This window comes from Cupressus sempervirens, chromosome 3, assembly GCF_028749045.1.
Source record: "Cupressus sempervirens isolate cs-2001-9-10 chromosome 3, ASM2874904v1, whole genome shotgun sequence".
In the NCBI taxonomy this organism is placed as follows: domain Eukaryota; kingdom Viridiplantae; phylum Streptophyta; class Pinopsida; order Cupressales; family Cupressaceae; genus Cupressus; species Cupressus sempervirens.
In genome coordinates, this window is record NC_143120.1 from 968,862,830 (window position 1) to 968,881,172 (window position 18,343).

An 18,343-nucleotide genomic window follows, 5' to 3' on the forward strand; every position below is an offset into this window, starting at 1 on the left:
TTTTATTCTACAGATAGCGTAGTAGAGTGGAGGAGTTTTGTATATGAGATTCTAAAGGATACATTATATCCTACCGACTACCAGTGAGCAAGTGAGAGTCCTCTCTTGGATACAAAGATCCCAAAAGGCATGCTAGTATCTTTGCAGTTGTCTAATGAGAGTTAAGGATGTGTAGGGAAAGGGAGGAGAAACTAATAGCTGAGCTACAAAGTGCTCGAGAGTGCTCACATGGTATGATCATATTTGGGAGTCATACATAGACACACAAATCTACCTCTTTCTATTATAGGCTAGAGAGATCCATCAGCCATTGGCTATGAGAGTGTAGTGATAGGTGTAGTGATAGAGAGGGCTATTGGCCATATATGTATCAAAACTTCAATCACTTTGTGATGAATGAATTTTTTTTTTTACTATTTAGTTCTATGTTCGATATAAAAATTAATAGAAATAAAGAAGATGTATAAATATATTCAATATGTGATTTTTCTAAAACTACATAACCTATAAAACAATTTCTATAAGGAATATATAAACTTAGAAAGAAAAAGAAAGAATCAAATTAAGGATAATAACATTTAAGATGCATAATATTAATAGGTTCCTTAAAAGAAACACCATCCATATCTGCAAGTTTATAAGCACCTGAACCAAAATATTCAATAACAACAAAAGGTCCAAGCCAATTAGGGCTAAACTTTCCTTTTTCACTAGGTAAAGCATTCACATTTCATTGATTCTCATATAAAACTAAATCACCAACAAAAAATGTTTGTTCAATTACCTTATGATTATATTGCTTCTGTGAAGATTTATGATAAACTTTTATATGTTCTAATGCATGTATTCATTGTTCATCCAACATTTCTAACTCTTGTAAATGTTGTTCTCAAAAAGTGTCTTTTTCACTTATCCCATGAAATGAAACATGCAAAGGAGGTATTTCTAATTCCAAAGACATAATAGCATCAGCACCATAAACAATATTGTAAGGAGAAGTACCCGTGGCAGTACAAGCACTTGTCGTATAAGCCCATAAAGCATATGTCAATTGAGTATGCCAATCTTTCACATGCTTGTAAACTATTTTTCTTCTTAAAATTTGCTCAATTATTTTATTTGATGCTTCAACTTGACCATTAGATTGAGGATAATAAGGAGTCAAAGATTTATGTTGAATTCAATATTTCTCCAAGAATTTTGTGACTTCTTTGTTTTTGAAAGAAGTACTGTTATCTAAAACTATTGTTGAAAGGATACCAAATCTTGTTATGATATTATTAAGAATAAAATCACAAATAACATCCAAAGTTGTTGAATGAAGGGGGACAACTTCAACCCACTTCATAAAATAATCTATAGTAGTTAGAATGTAAGTATGTCCTTGAGAAGAAGGTGGTGAGATTTTTCCAATAAGATCAAAACCCCAAATACTAAAAGGCCATGGAGAAATTTTATTACAAAGCTCATGAGTAGAAGCATGAATCAAATTACTATGTTATTGATATTGAGGACATTTCTCAAAAAACATAAAAGAATCTTGTTCCATCGTTTGCCAATAATATCCCATTCTAAGTAATTTATTAACTAGAGATTTTCCACCAAAATTTCTCCACAAGAACCATAACGAGCCTCTCCCAAAGCTACCAAAATTTTAGTTTTGTTAAGACATCTTAATAACAATCCTTCGTAAGAGCATTTGTAAAGTGTATCTCCTAAAATGATGTAATGTGCTGCAAGCTTCCTAATATGATTACATGTGTTTCTTGTTGCCAATTCAGGAAAAGTACCATATTTCAAAAAGAGAAAAATGTGAGAACACCATTCATCCAAATGTAAGTTAAAAAAATCAGAGATAATATTTTTAGAAGTTGCAGGGTTTTTAATAGTTTGTATAGTAAATTGAAATTTCTCCACATTATTTTCAAGACACACCAAAGAAGCTATTCTTGCCATGGCATCTGCATGTTGATTATCTTTTCTTGGTAAGATTTGAATTGTATAAGAAGATAATTGTGAAAGCACATCAAGAGCAAAATCTCTATATTGTGTCATTTTATCATTCTTAGTTTGATGACCTCCTTTAACTTGTTCAACAATCAATTTTGAATCTTTATAAAATTTCAAATGTTTGATGTTAAGGGATTAAGCTACTCATAAACCACTATAAGAGCTTCATACTCCACAATGTTACTAGTACAAGGAAAGTTTGATTTGTATGATAAAGGTATTGGCTTTTTTGTAGGAGGAATTAAGATAATACCAACACCGGATCTTGTCTTACATTTAGATCCATCAAAATACAATTCCAAAATATCATCTTGTTGAATAGCAAGAATACTATCATCAAGAAATTCTATTGAAGTAGAAGATGTTTCCGAATGAGGACAAAGAGCTTCGGCTAAATAATCTGTTAAAGCTTGTCCTTTAATAGATTTTCGAGAAATGAAATTAAGATCAAATTCTGTAAGTAACATCAACCAATTTTCCAAATAGCCAGAGAGATGATTTTGTGAGTGTTTCAAAGGATCAAACTTGACAATCACTTTAACTTCAACATTTATAAGATAATGCTTGAGTTTCTGACATGCATAAACTACAGCGAGACATTGTCTTTCCAAATCTATGTATCTTGTTTCATAATCAAGTAAATTCTGACTAATGTAATACATAGGTCTTTCCTTACCATCATCATCATTTTGAGCTAACAAGGCACTCACGACCTTCAAAATTGCTGAAGTATATAAGTGAAATGGCTTATCAAATTTAGCTGGTTGCAAGATAGGAGGATTTGCAAGATACTCAAATTTATCAAAAGTTTGTTTACATTCATCATTCCAAGAGAAAGTAACATCCTTTCTAAGAAAGGAAGTAAAATGAATTATTTGATTAGCTAACTTAGAAACAAACAACAAATATCTTGTATCTTTCCTTGTAGACTGTGTAGTTGAGAAATATTTTTAGGAGGAGGCATATTAACAATAGTATCAATATTTTCAATATCAACCTTTATGCCTCGCTTAGAGATTATAAATCCTAATAATTTACCAAAGTCAACCCCAAAAACACATTTTTTAGGATTCAATCTCATGTTGTAACTTCTAATCCATTCAAATATTTGTCGTAAAATAGTAACACAATCTTCTCTTTGTATAGATTTTGCTAAAATATCATCTACATACTCTTCAAGAATCTTATGAATGTAATCATGAAAAATCAAAGTCATAGCATGTTGATAAGTTTCTCCTGCATTCTTCAATCTAAAAGGCATCATGACCCAACAAAATGTTCCCCAAGGTGTTATAAATTCAATTTTAAATTGATCTTCTCGAGGAATAAATATTTTATTATATCCATAAAAACCATCCATAAAAGATAACAAAGCATGACCTACTGTTGAATCCACAATCATATCAATATTGAGTAATGGGAAAATATCCTTTAAGCATGTTAAGTTTAAATCTCTAAAATCAGTACACATCCTTATCTTATTTTCTCCTTTTGAAATAGGTACAATATTTGAAATCCAATCAAAGTAACCAATAGAATGGATAAATCTAGAATCAGATAACTTTTCAATTTCACTTTTGACTTAAAAAGAAATTTGTGGATTCATCTTTCAAATTTTCTGCTTCACAGGCTATTTGGTTTTAAAACAAAATTATGAGTAACAATCTTAGAATCAATACCTGACATATCTAAATATGTACAAGAAATTTTTTCCTTAAATTCCAATAAAAGGGAACCTATTTGATCACACTCATCCTAATTCAAACATTTCCCAATCTTTATTATCTTCTCTAGATTATTCTCATCCATTTGAATATCAACAGTCTTATTTATTAACAAATCACTTTGTATCAAAGGATCCATTGGTAAAGGAAGAATATCCTGATTATCATGTTCTCTAAAATAAGCATCAGCACTTAAACAATAAGGCTTTCTTTATTTGTGGTGGAACTTAGGTAAATCATCATAAATCCCAAAAAATTCCATTAAAATTTCATCTTCAGGAAAAATATCCACAGTAGGTGCTTGATTTATGTCAATAAGTAGTGGGTTAACCAATTTCAACTGACCACCACATATATGATTAACATTAAGAGGAAAAGCTGATGGTTGTTTATATGGATTAAACCCTACTCCATTCGTATGATCATAAATTTCATTATCCAAAGGTACTTGTATACCTTGCTCATATTTACCACATCCTTTTCCATTAAATCCCAATTAAATATAACCCCTAGAAATGGACCTATATTAAATGCAATTTAAGAGTTTACCATTTTGGAGACCAAAATAGCCGACCTAGAAGTGCGAAAACAATTCTTTCCAAAATATGACATCCAAAAATCATGAAACCTTAAAATTTGGACATGGGTCAACCTTGAAATAAAAGGTCATCCTTGACATTGAGGTTGTCCTTGATCCAAAATTCACGAAACTCAAGATTTTAGTTCAGAATGCCAAAAAAGTACAAAAAGAAAGTGGAAAGGGGGACAGAACAAGGGAAAAAGATAGATCCAAGTCAAATACCCATTCAAGGCACTTGACATTGTAGACACCTAAATTTGATTACACCGCTTTAGTAATCCTATTTAGTTATCTCTAAAGGCATCATTAATTAAATTCCTATTTAATTAATCCTTTGCCATCCCCTAGCTGATTAATTTAATTAATAATCTATAGTCCTAAATGGATAAATCAAATAATCTATCATTTATCAATTAAATCCTTTTCTCCTATCTAATTCCAAAAATCCCCATTTATTAAATAAATCTATTTGATAAATAAAATCCTCAAATCTAAAAGCCCCTAACTTATACCTAATCCTCCATTTAGCCTAATCCACCCCATCCACCCATACTAACCTAGCTTAGCCACTAACTCACCCAACCTCATTAATGCCATCCACTTGCACATCTCTAACATCCTTAATCTAATCCTAAACCCAAGCCTAATCCACCCCCTAATGTTGTCACATTCCCTAAACAAGTTTAAGACTTTCCTAAACCAAATCAAAGTCCCCTCTCCAAAATATCCCAATCACCAAGCCATGAGTGCTCTTACAAACCATAAAAGACTCTTACAAGCCCACTCATGACTCTTACATCCCTCTTCCATACTCAATCTCCCTCATCATTCCTTTAACCAACCCCTTATCCTATCCTCTCACACTCATCCTTCTTGTGACAAGTGTCACCTTCCCATTGGTGCTAAACAAGCACAATCCATGTGCTCTCCTTTGAGTGCATCCTAGCCCTCCTTAAGCTTTCATCTCTCCTTGCATCTAAGCCATCCATCCCTCTACCCCTTGGCCTATAAATTGAATCCCCTCCCAAGCCATTTCATCACAATCCTTAAGCTAAAGTTACCATGCTATTTTGAGAACCAAAGTCATCAATCTTAACCTTATAATGCCAAATTGAGAGCTCACAAGGCTACCAATTTTCCATTACCCATCTCCACCATTGAAGCAATTGGGAAAGCAATTGAGCATACATCTACATCAAAGGACACATCTACAAAATCAAGGAAGCATGGAGTGTTTTCTCTTTTGAGGTTTGCATTTCTTGTTTGCTTTCTTTGTCTAAACTTATATGTGAATTTAGTTTTAGTTTGTGAATGTTTACTTTAATGTTAATGTTCTTTGCACACTAAAATATTGTTCTACAAACATGACCCCAAACCACTTACTCAGAAGAAAAAAACTCTTAACATGGAAGTGCTTCCATTTTAAGACGATACATTTAGCCCCCACTTTAGCAAGAGTATGGACTCAATAAAAACTCTTGGTAAAGTAGATCATAATGAAAAGATAATCTTATTAAAATAAAAGGGACAAAGGGATCCTAAAGCCACAAGGGAATCAAGTCTTCATCAACTCCAAGATCACAATAAGAGAGACATCACTAGATAAAATAGAGAATAGGGAGAGAGGAGTTGCTAGCTCACCTAGTAAGATGTGTGTGTCTTACTGTGAACCACAAAATAAATAAGATGGCCCACCAAGAAAAAAATTGATAGTCACCCCATAAAGTTATGTGCCTTCTAGTGGCTTTGTGCATGTATATAGTGCATCTTTTGATGACTTTTATAAAGTACCCATGGATCCATATTCTCATATCACCATAGAATACATTTGTAAAATGTGCATCTCTTCAAGATTTAGCAACTTATGTGCATTACCTTCCAAGGATTTAGCATATTTAAAAATTGAAATGCGTGTCCCTTTAGGATTTAGCAACTTATGTATGTTACCTTTGGAGGATTTAGCATTCTACGAAACAAAAGTACAAAATACAGAACGAGGGAGGCCATAGATATGGCTGCCTCCTTAAGATAGAAAAGATACATACTATTTTGACATGTTAAGGAAAGAAAGAACAAGGATAAAGCCTTCATCAACATCAAGATATTATCCATACCTAGTCCAAGCCAAGAAGGTCACAACTCCTATGAGGCCTTGGAAGGGACAAATGCAAAGAGATATCATGCAAGAAGAGAAAAGGTAACCCTTGTGAGGGATAACATACTATTTAGCTTCCAAGGTGAGAGATTTATCAACCATGGAAACCCAATGTCCAACAATGAAATAGTTTATGATTAAGAAAATGGATCCTCTTTGCAAACCAAAATTTTCATGTATGATTGGATATCACATAATAGATAGATACTGCTTAACCAAGGAAAAATGGATCCTGAAAAGATAGAAAGGAAAGAGATGGAAGCCTTGCCCCCCAATCATAGGGACAAGGATGAAAGTGGACCTATTATATCACTTGCAACACCATATAAGACAATGAGCACCTAAGGATTAGGATAACATTGTTTACATAATGTAGAGCTCCATAATAGGAACATAAATTTTATTTAGAGAAAACAAGATTTAAATACAACTCATTGCCACATGATATATAAATAACCTTACTATCAATGAGCTTCCTAATCTTATAATGTAAAGCTTGACATTCATTAGTAGAGTGATCATGGAATCTATGATATAAACAAAAAAGAAGAGTCTTTAAGTGTGGACTATGTTTCTTTTTGTGTTTAGGTCAAGTAATCATCTAAGAACAAAGGAGTTTAGGCAAAAGAACTTCTTGGTCAAAATCCCTCATAGTTTCATCATATTTTGAAGTGTTATTTAAGATGTTTTTAACATTGATTTTTTGTTAAGGATTAAATCCCAATCCATAAGAATGCTTATGCACCCCATTCTATAAGGGCTTTTGAATTCCCTGTTTATGCTTACCACATACTTGACCATTAAATCCTTGTTTAACTAGGAAATGATAACTAGAACCATAATAAGAAGCCATATCAGAAGAAGTCAATGGAGCTTCATTAGTCACTGTATAATCATTAGTAGGTTTAACAATTTCATTGTGGATAGAAGTAGTGAAAAAGTTGTTACAAAAAGCTTTAGAAGTAAAAATTTGTTGTTCAAACTCTCTTTGTGGCTTCATAAAATCAAGATTAGAAACCTTATACTCTCCAATAAAGATAGGAGTAAAATCCAAGGTTCCCCAATCATCACCAAGAAGAGCATTAGAGGAAGAAAGATTACTATTAGAAATATGAGTAGTGTGGTTTTGAATAATCAAACAAGGATTTAGTGCATCATCCATATGAAGTGTATACACCTTGTTGTTATGTATAAACTTGACTTTATAGTGAAGGGTGGAAGGGATAATATGCATCTCATGCAACCAAGGTCTAACCAAAATAAGGTTATAATTGAGAGGTCCATGCATAACATGAATAGGTGTATTTAGGATGACTGGACCTACTTTGATAGGTAAGGTAATGATTCCAAAATTAATCTTACAAATGTTATCAAAGTCATGTATAGGATAAGGTTGAATAGTTGAAAGATCAACTCCAATTGCTTTGAGCATGTCCATGCTACAAACATTAAGCCTAGATCCATTACCAATCAAAGTCGTACAAATGATACTTTTATTGATATGACAACCACTATAAGAGCATCGTATTGATTTTGAACTTCTTTAGAAGGTAAATCCTTTTGAATAAATATAATGTTAGGAACACTTAGGGCAGTATGCATGCATTGTAAGAAGTTATTGATGTTCTCTTAATTAGGAGGTGGAGTGGGAAGAGTTGTTAGAGCTTTTTGAAAGGCTTCATAATAGGTAGGTGAAGTTTGAAGAAGCTCCTATAAAGAAATCCTTGTAGGGGTATTTTGCAATTGGTTTATCAAATCATACTCCTTGCTAGGAAGATGAGGTGGAGGAGGAAGAATGGGTTGAGAAGGTGGCAAAGAAGTAGAAACCACCGGATTAGGGTGAAGGTTATTCCTTGTATGATATGTGTGAGTTATAGAATCTTGGTCACTAAAAGATTCTAAAGACTCCATAGGTTTACCTTTGATAGTAATGAGAGGACAACCTTTGATAGTCAACAAAGGTTCTAGATAAACCATGTTAGTTGTCTCAACGCTACAAAAAAATTCATAAGAAGGAAACAAAGAAGACATCCTAGGAGAAGATAAGGTAGAATCTTGATTCTCCATTAATTCATCACTAAGAGAGAGAGAATTAAGGGAATTCATATCATTCTCCACTAATGCCTCATCACTAGAAGGAATCTCAAATGGAGGTAAAACATCAATAATGTTGTCTTCTTTCACTAAAATGTCTACATAAGGAGAGTGTGTTTTATAAAAAGAGTTATCATAATGTATGAATATGTCATTCATTAATAAATCACCCTCTTGTATCAAAGCTTTTGCAAGAGGAGGGGGTAAATCAATGTCTTTATCCACAGGATCATCCCAAAAAGTAGATTCAATCACAATGGTTTCATGAGGAAGAGAGTAATCAACATCCAAATCCAAAGGTTCATCCCAAATAGGAGGATTATCATCCCTATCAATAAAGCACATTGTAGGAGTGCCATAATTCACTAAAGCTTGATCCTGAAAGGGGGAAGAAGGTAAACTATATTCTAAAGTAGGCTAATAGAATAGACAAATATTAGGAGAAGAATTAACACCAATCCTCAACTCATGTCCATAAAGAGAAATATGAGGGCGAGATAGATTAAAGTCATCATCTTGATCTAATATATCCTTACAAGGTAAGTCAAAAGAGGACAAAGAAACATCACAAACACTAGGAAATATCATTTTAGGTTTATCAATATTGCAAATAGTGGAACATGAAGGAAACCATGGACACACCATATAGTAAAGGTCAATTGAAAAGGTCGTAGAAGAAGATGAAATAGGAATAGGATCAATGGAGATCTTATTTGACCAATTTTCATCCTCACTTCCATGTACCTTATTAAGGGATCTATCCTCTTGTACAATAAAAGCTTCATCAAAGTATTCAAAACAAGAATCATACATGTTGGATACAAAGTAACACTAAAAGCATGAAAAATGGAAATATTTTTTTGTATTTTTGAAGAAATTTTACAATTTTTTAATTTTTTTTTGAAGTATAAATGTAAGAATTCTAAGTAGCATGCAATATTTAACATAAAAGACAAATCTAACACCACAAAACACAATAGGGCATCTAATTCCACAAAAGAGAACGGGTAAGTGTGTCGGGTTCACACAAATCTATAGTGAAGGTGAACACACAAGATAATATGAAAGGAAATCTAACACAATAGGGCATCTAACTCTACAAAAGAGAGGGGGTAAACATGTCGAGTTTACCAAACTGTATAGTATAAAACATGTTTGATGAATATGGTTTAGAATAATGCACATGAAAGAGACCCTAAACCCACATTTTACACATACTTATAGATTATTATGATATGGAAAGTAAATTTGGATGACTAATATTGAAATGAAGAAATAAAAGGTACTTACCTTTAAAAAAGTCAGCTAAAAACCTTGTTAAACGAACTAAAAAATTGTTGATTTCTACGTACCAGAACTGAAATTGTGAGATCTACAAAACCCAAAAATATTTTTTGTTTTTGAAGGGAGGTCGACCTTGACCTTACTGGTAGGGTAAAATTGTACCTTGAAAAGTTGACCTTGACCTTTTCTGCTCTGATGAAAATTTCATTTGTGGTTTTAGGAAGTTTTTTGAAAAGTGTATCCAAATTTGCACTTTGATCTTCAAAAAAACACTTGCATACATTTGAAAAAGGGTTTTGGGGTAGCTATATAGGGTTTTTCCTTAGTCAAACCCTGATTTTGGTGATTTCCTCCTCTATGATTAGCCAACTATAATAGAATGTGTGTGTGTATTGAATGTGTAATGCCAAGATCTAATCTACTAGATTGAAACCCTAGCATGAATATATATGTATGAGAAAGAAACACATAGACTTGAATAAGATAAGAAAGCATGTCAAGCCCCCAAGGCTAAAGTACTCTTACCAAACTCATAATCTGTAATTGCTACCTCATGATTGTATCTTTGAATGCTTGAATATAGATAATGGTAGATCAAGGAAGATTGAATCTCTCTTGCTCCAAATAGACATTCAAAATGGTCCACAATAGCTTGACCTTCTATATCATTCTCTTATAATATTGCATCTTCATAGAATTGGCTCTTGATTCTAGTTGTCCTTCTAGTTATCGGGTTTGTGTTCTAGTTGTGAAAAGATGAAAATGTGAATGTTTATATAGAGGCTTCAAGGTGAGGCTCCTAGAGTAATGTGAGGACCCATAATTCAAATTTCACCTCAAATTATGGTCCAATCACAATAACCAACAAGAGAAAACAATTAAATGAATCTCTAATTAACCCCTTTCGTATTCAAATCCAAAAGCCCAACATTGATTTCAGAGCCCTCTGAGATAAAAAATGAAAAAGGGGATCAAACTCTTAAAAGGTCAAGGATGACCTCGACCCTGACCTAGGTCAGGATTGACCTCTTCCTTACCCTAGGTTAGGGTTGACCTAGTCGACCTTTCCCTAGGTCAAGGTCGAACTAGGACTCATCATCAGAAATATAAGAAAAAGGGGGGATACTAAGGGTGCCCAAAAACCTAGAAATGATGTTGGAACAAGATTAGATACCCAGAATAGAAACCAAGTCCTATAGCGAATATGATAAAGGCTAGGAGGATCTATTTCTAAGTCTTACCCAAAAACTAGAGCTATTGAAGAGGGAAATTAAGGAGAATATTTGAGATCCTAACCCTAATTTCACCTAGAATGAAGGAATCAAATGCAAAAATCATCCTTAATACTAATCTATCATGGTAAATGTACTAAGAGAGGGTGCTAAACCTACCATAATGGAAGTGCTTCCATTTTAAGATGACACATTGCTAAAACCTCTTATGAACTTTCTATAAAAACTAGCCAATCTATGAAAAGATCTTACCTTTGTAGCACACTTTGGAGTAGGCCATTCAAGGATAGCCTTCACTTTCTGTAGGTCCATTTTCAGACCTTTGGCTGAGACTACAAATCCTAGGCACACCAACTCCTTCACAGAACTACACTTCTTTATATTTATCAACAACTTCTCTCACCTCAAATTATTAAACACCTTTCGAATATGCATCAAATGCTCCTCCAATGCCTTACTAAAGATCAAAATATCATCTAGGTAAACAATGACAAACTTACGTAGAAACTCCTTCAATACTTCATTCATGAGCCACATGAAAGTGCTTGGTGCATTGGTTAGCCCAAAAAGCATGACTAACCACTTGTATAGTCCTTCTCTTGTCTTGAAAGTAGTCTTCCACTCATCACCTTCTTTGGAATGAATTTGATGGTATCCACTCTTGAGATATATCTTTTAGAAATACTCCACTCCACTCAAACAATCCATAATATCATCTATCCTTGGCAATGGAAATCTATACTTGATTGTGATATTGTTAATAGCACGAGAATCTATGTACATCCTCCATCCTTCCTTGGTGCTAATTGTAGTGTCTGCCCCTAGTTCACATTTCTGTTATCATTGTTGAACTCTTTTAGGCCAGTTTTACGCTTATGATTAGTAGCATTACTTTGAGTTTATCAGTTATTGTTTAAGATTAAGTTGATTTTTATGATGAGATTATTTGGTACTCTATATTTCATGTATGTATGATGATTATTCAGTATTTTTAGTTATTGGTGATGATAAGTTAGATGGATTATAATATGTGTTTCTTATGGATACTTACCCCATACTGCATGTGTATGGTGTGCGTGTTTGTTTTCTTATGTATGGTGTTTCTGATGTGGTTAAGGAAGAGAGTCGTAGTTACCTGCTAGTCAGGATCTACACGATGCACCACTTCCTGCCATTGCTTGTTTAGCTTAGAATATTGTGTCTGTACATGTGTGGATTTTATGCAGGTTGCAGGTACCAGGTATTGACTTCCCTGATTTGCTAGGATGAGCATACCCTATCCGATAGGACAAGTATCTGAGTCAGTTCCCTTTGAATGCATCAAATGACGTTAATTCATGATTATAACCCTTTTTGTTTGATTTGGTATGTGCTTTTCTATTTTGGGTTTTCATATGTTGCTTTATGAGTCTTTGGTGTAATTTTTATTAATTAAGTCTAATTAAAAGATTAATTAATGATTTAATTTAATGAAAAATTATTATGATATTTTAATATTTAATTATATTTAATTAATTGAGAAACTAATTAAATAAAAAGAATTAAATTTTGGAGATAAAAGTTTTAAACATAAATTTAGAATGTGATAATATTTAGTTAATTTAATAATAACATATTTAGAGTTCATTTTTAAATAAATGCAAAATATTATTATTATTTGAGTTAATAAATATTTTATCAATTAAGTTTCTAAAATAATTTAAAAAGTGAAAATATAATTATTTAATAAAAGATTTTAGATTTCATGATGCGTGCATGAGTATAAATAGAAGAAATTAATTAAATAAAAAGATATTTTAATTTCATAAAGTGTGCATGAGATTAAAGTAATTAATTAATTAAAAATAGAAGTAAAAAAAAACTAAATTAAGTTATTTAATAATTCATTTAACGTGCATTAAAAGATAAAGCAAAGATTAATAAAAGTTAATTTGGAGTTAAGAGTTGTGAGCAAGGAGTTCTCCCGAGTGAACGCACAATCAGTTCCCCGATTTAAGGAGAGAACTCTTTATCACAATTAGAGGGTTCATTTTTGAGGGACAGGAATTTGGAGACGAATTTGGGAGCAAATTTTGAAAAAAGGGAAAATTTGGAAAAGACTGTTAGAAAGAAGTTCTTGGATAGAAGCGAATTCTCTCGCAAATCTTCTGGGCGTCATGATTTAGCATCAGAACCAGGTAGGTTCTTGAGTTTTATGCACCTAGTTAAAATTATGTTTTTAGTTGATCCTGTCTTCTTCGTGCCTATGATTATTGTGATCAAATTTTTTGGATTTCGTAGTATGAATCTTTCGTTCTCTTGTCTGAATCTTATGATATTCATATTGTATCTCATCTGTACGCTAAGATTGAAAGAAAAATAACCAAATTGAAACTCTGTCCATAGTTAAAAGAAAAAACGTAGTAAATTTGGGAAGAATTTGAGATTTAAAAGAAAATTTTGTTTATTTTGAAATTTGATTGGTTAAATGTATTTTACCTATTAGACTAAAATTGTAAATGTTATAAAAAAAATTTAAAAAATAAAATAAAATTATAATTAATAAATAATATATATAATAATATTAAAAGTATAAATTTGGGGCAGAGGTCTTATTTTGGAAATATATATATATATATATATATATATATATATATATATATATATATATATTATTATGAAAGGACAGTTGTTTTCTTTAAAAAGAAAAGAAATTTTTTATTATTAAAAAAAAATATATATATATTATTAAAAAAAAAAATATATAATTAAAGTAATTTAATTGGGGGCAGGGGCCACCATATCCCCACCCCCCCACCTACCTGCTGGGTGACATGACTGACGCTAACACAGGGTACTGTGATAGTGACAGTCCTTGATTGTTGCAGCTGCAGGCCCCTGCGGCAGCGCAGTGGCTGCAACCTCTTTTAGAAGGTCGACAGGCCTTTTCAAATAAACGCTATATTAATGTTGCTTTTTTTTAATAAGTTTAGTTTATTAAACTTTATTAATATTGATTTTAATAATAGTTAATTTTAATAATTGATTAAATTAATATTAATGAAATTTAATAAGTTTATTTTAATTTAGTTATTAATGATTTTTATTAAATAGTTTTGTTAATTATTAAGTAATTAATAATTAATAAGAAAATTAATATAGTTCTAGGTTGTAATTAAATTTATTAAAAGATTTGAATGATTAATTAAATGTTAATTATTTAGTTATTTTATAAATAACTAATAATTAGCTATATTAACATTGATTTAATTTAATTTAAATATAAAGGGAGAAATTTTGTATTTTTACCTAAACATAGAAATGGGTTAATTGGAAATGAGTAATTGTGAAAACTTTTTACTTAAAACATATGTTTAACTAAAAATGGGAACCAATCATTAACTCAACAATTTATTGTCAATCAAATTCATACTTTGAAACGAGAACTGAAACTTTACTTTTAACCCTATCGTGTATTTTGAGATCAACCCAAATTATGAAATGGTACTGTTTTGTTTATGTTATCTATGTTTTGGGGTTGTTTTAGCTTGACCAGTTTAGGTTGTTACTAGAGGCTCAGGGTTATGTGATTGTGGTGATATGATGATTTGTTCTCGATCTTTCTAAACCCAACCATGGTGATTTGTTAGTGTGCTCTATGACATGACTATATTTACTGGTTGTTATTGCTTTCCAGTTTCCTTGTGTGAAGCTGAGGTGTATGTATTTGAGATACCTAACTTAACCATTTTTGAGTCTTGATCAGTTATATTTGATAACCAGTTTTGAGTTTCGATCAGTTATATTTGATAACCATTTTTGAGTCATTGATCAGTATATTCGATTTGCCTTCCAGTCGCTTTGAGAGGACTGAGATGTTTTGGATGATTTGTTCTGGATGATGTCATGTCGTGACATGTTTTGACTTGACCATTTTGGAGTCTTCGATCAGTATTGTGATTTACTATTGGGATACTTTTTGGTTGCTCGTTGGAGAACCATTGGATATTGTGATTTATCATTGATGCCTTCAGTTGCTAATAGAGAACTGCTGTGATCATATGATTATTATTTGATGCTTATCAGTTGCTCACGAAGAACTGATGTAATTATTGTGGCTTATCTTTTATGATGTTTTTCATTCGCTTGTATAGGACTGAGGTGATTTTATTATGATTCTTGATTTGTGATTTCATGAGCCTAGGGTAGGTTATCTATGTGTAGTGTCGGGAAGTGGCTTGCAATGGGGGTCGGGGCCCTAAGAGGCTGCCTGGAGAAACCCATTATAAGTTGTTTTAATAAGTGATAACATTTACACTAAATGGGGATTAAAATGAACCTAATAAGATAATTGTATGTTCTCTCCCATGCCTTGAGTGCTAGTACATGCCAGGATGAGGTAGAGAGAATGCTTGGTTAATACCTTGCATTCCGTAGTATGCCTCATCAATATGAGAGGATACTAGTGGCCACAAGGATCATTCGGGACTCGAGATTCCTAAGGGATTGCTCGGGTAACTTCTATGTGACTTTTGCGATGACACTTTTCTTGCTTGCATAGTAGGTTTCCTACGTGTCTTTGTGGTGCCTCTAGGTCTAGATGTCGATCTATGTGTTGGAACCTTTGAGTTAGTATACTTTTAGGATTTTTTGGACTTAGAGAGTACTTGTGTTATGTGATTTGTTATCCTGTTTGGGACTTGAGACTATCTCCTCAGCACGGTGGGAGTGGACCATTTAGGTTCCACATGGTCGGGTGGTAGTGCTTTTTACTCTTACCCTTTGGGATTCGTCTATAGTCACTGTGGCTGGAGCTTCTTGGTATGCTTGTTTATCATATTTAGATGATGTTGTTTACTTATGCTTTATTCTAGTATGTTAGATTTCTTTATGCATATGTTGTAGCATGTTTAGGTGTGACATCCCTATTATGATACTTCCGATGATCTCTTCGGTGGCTTGAGATGTTACGCGTGGGGGATGGCTAGGACCCATGATGGTCTAATGATGCTGTTGATGGTTGGGAGGAACCACACACTTAGATTAGTTGTATTTTATGATGTTATGTCTTTATGATAGATAGATGTATCATGTATACTATTAGTTTCATTTACTTTATTGTACTTTGTATCATAGATTCGAGGATGATGGCGAATCTTTATATGTATATTCTTTTAGCCTTTCATACCCTGTGACATGTACAGTGGATGATTGAGCATTCCGAATTAATTTTCCAAGAGGCATTCAGAACAAATGTATAATATGGACTTTGGATTTTCTCATTATTCTTTCATGTGGATGTGGTAGTTGTTAGACTTAGAATTAATTAAATTCAAATGTGACTCAACGTCTTGGGATCCTTAAGGAATGTAACCTGTTATGTATGTTTACAATTGATTGTATGTTATTGCTTCCGCTACTATGTGATTGATGTGAATGATTTATCTTTCTTGTTTTAAAAATTAAAAAAAAATGTTTAGCAAACTTAGTAAAACTTTAGGTTAATTCTTTTGGGTCCCTTGGCGGGGCGTTACACTAATATTGCCAATACAACACATGGACTTAGATTCTCTTGAATCAATCCCTTCTACAACTCATGAACTTGTCTATTCAACTCTTTGCTTTCTACTGGTGACATTCTGTGCACTTCCTTGTTTAGAAAACAGGCTTCTATAATCAAATCCATTTGGTGACTGATCTTCATCACTGGGGGTAATCCATCAGGTACATTATTTGACACAATATCAAAAAACTCTCCCAACATGTCTGTAACTTCTGTAGGTACCTTCTCTACTTCTTCTTTACCATCTTTTGGAATTATAGCAAAACACATATGCTTATGCTTCATATCGTTGAGAAACTCTTTTCCTTCTATAAAACATATTCTAGTAGCACTACATACCTTTTCTTCTTTCTCCCTCAACAACTTCGACTTTGTTGGAAATACAAATGGAAATGTATACTTTTGGGGGGGGGGGTGTGTGAATTAGAAGTACTAGACTCTAATCAATAAAACTTTTAACTTTAAAGCAATGCATGCATAAACATATTGAAATAACATGTAAAGTAAATGCATCCACATTAAAAACTTGACACCAATTATGTTTACCCAGAAACCCTCTAGTGAGAAGGTAAAACTGGGGTGGGGATGACACCCACAATTCTTCACTATTGCAACAATAAAGTTCACTTGTTAAGGTTACATATTTTGACCATTCTCATGATCTACCCTGTGAAAGGCTTACCCTGTTAAAGGCTTACAAAGGATTGTTAGATCCCACCCTACTAAAGGATTTTAACACCTTGTTAAAAGTGTGCCTGGCTAAAGGACTTTAGAACACTCACTTGGAATGTCACCCTATTAAAGGATTTCACAATGACTGTTAAGTCAACCTTAATACAAAGGATTTCATCTTAAGGATCACAATTTAGTCCTTCTTAATCCTTTCTGATCTGATATGGAATTGTTGTAACCTCGATCCTATGTTCTGATAACTGATTCTACAATTTTGTCCTTCTTCTACGTCACCTTGAATGTATACTAATCAATTCACCCCTTTCATTGCTATCATCACCTTCTCACATGCATTCTCTAATGCCCTCTCTCACACATACATGAATTATGGGGCTTCATCTCCATTTAAAAAGAATTTGGTGGCTTAGGGTTAGGTATGAATCTACGATTGAGATTCATCCAATTTTCCTGCTCAAATCCTTCCATTTTTCTTATTGGTTGCATGTTGATCACATAAGGAATCCACATAGATTCGATCTTATCTTCAAAGCTTTGAGATCTATCCATATGTCAGCTCAAAAATGGTTTACATAGTTGTTTATGCCATCACAAACAACTAGGTCAATTCTGTGTTACTCAACACTTGTTAATACTGATGCTTGACACATACTATAATTCTGTCTGGCTCAGCACTTGAACTGCTTGGCATCTATTTTTCACTCAGCGCTTGAAACTTGCTCAGCTCTATCTATTTTCTCGGCACTTACTATTTACTCAGCACATGAGTGACTCGACACTCATTGCAACTTGGCATCTGTACATATTATACTCGGCATATGTTACTAGATCGACATGAACGTAGTAAATTTCTTAAGTGCATTGAAACTCAATTTTCAAAACCAATCTGAGATCAACAGACTTATGCTTCGCTCCATCCTTTGTCAGAGTGTAGGTATTTGCTTGCCCATCATGTACAACATGCTTGTCAAACTGACATGGCCTATCTAGCAACATATGCCATATGTCCATAGGTATGATATGACAAAGCAC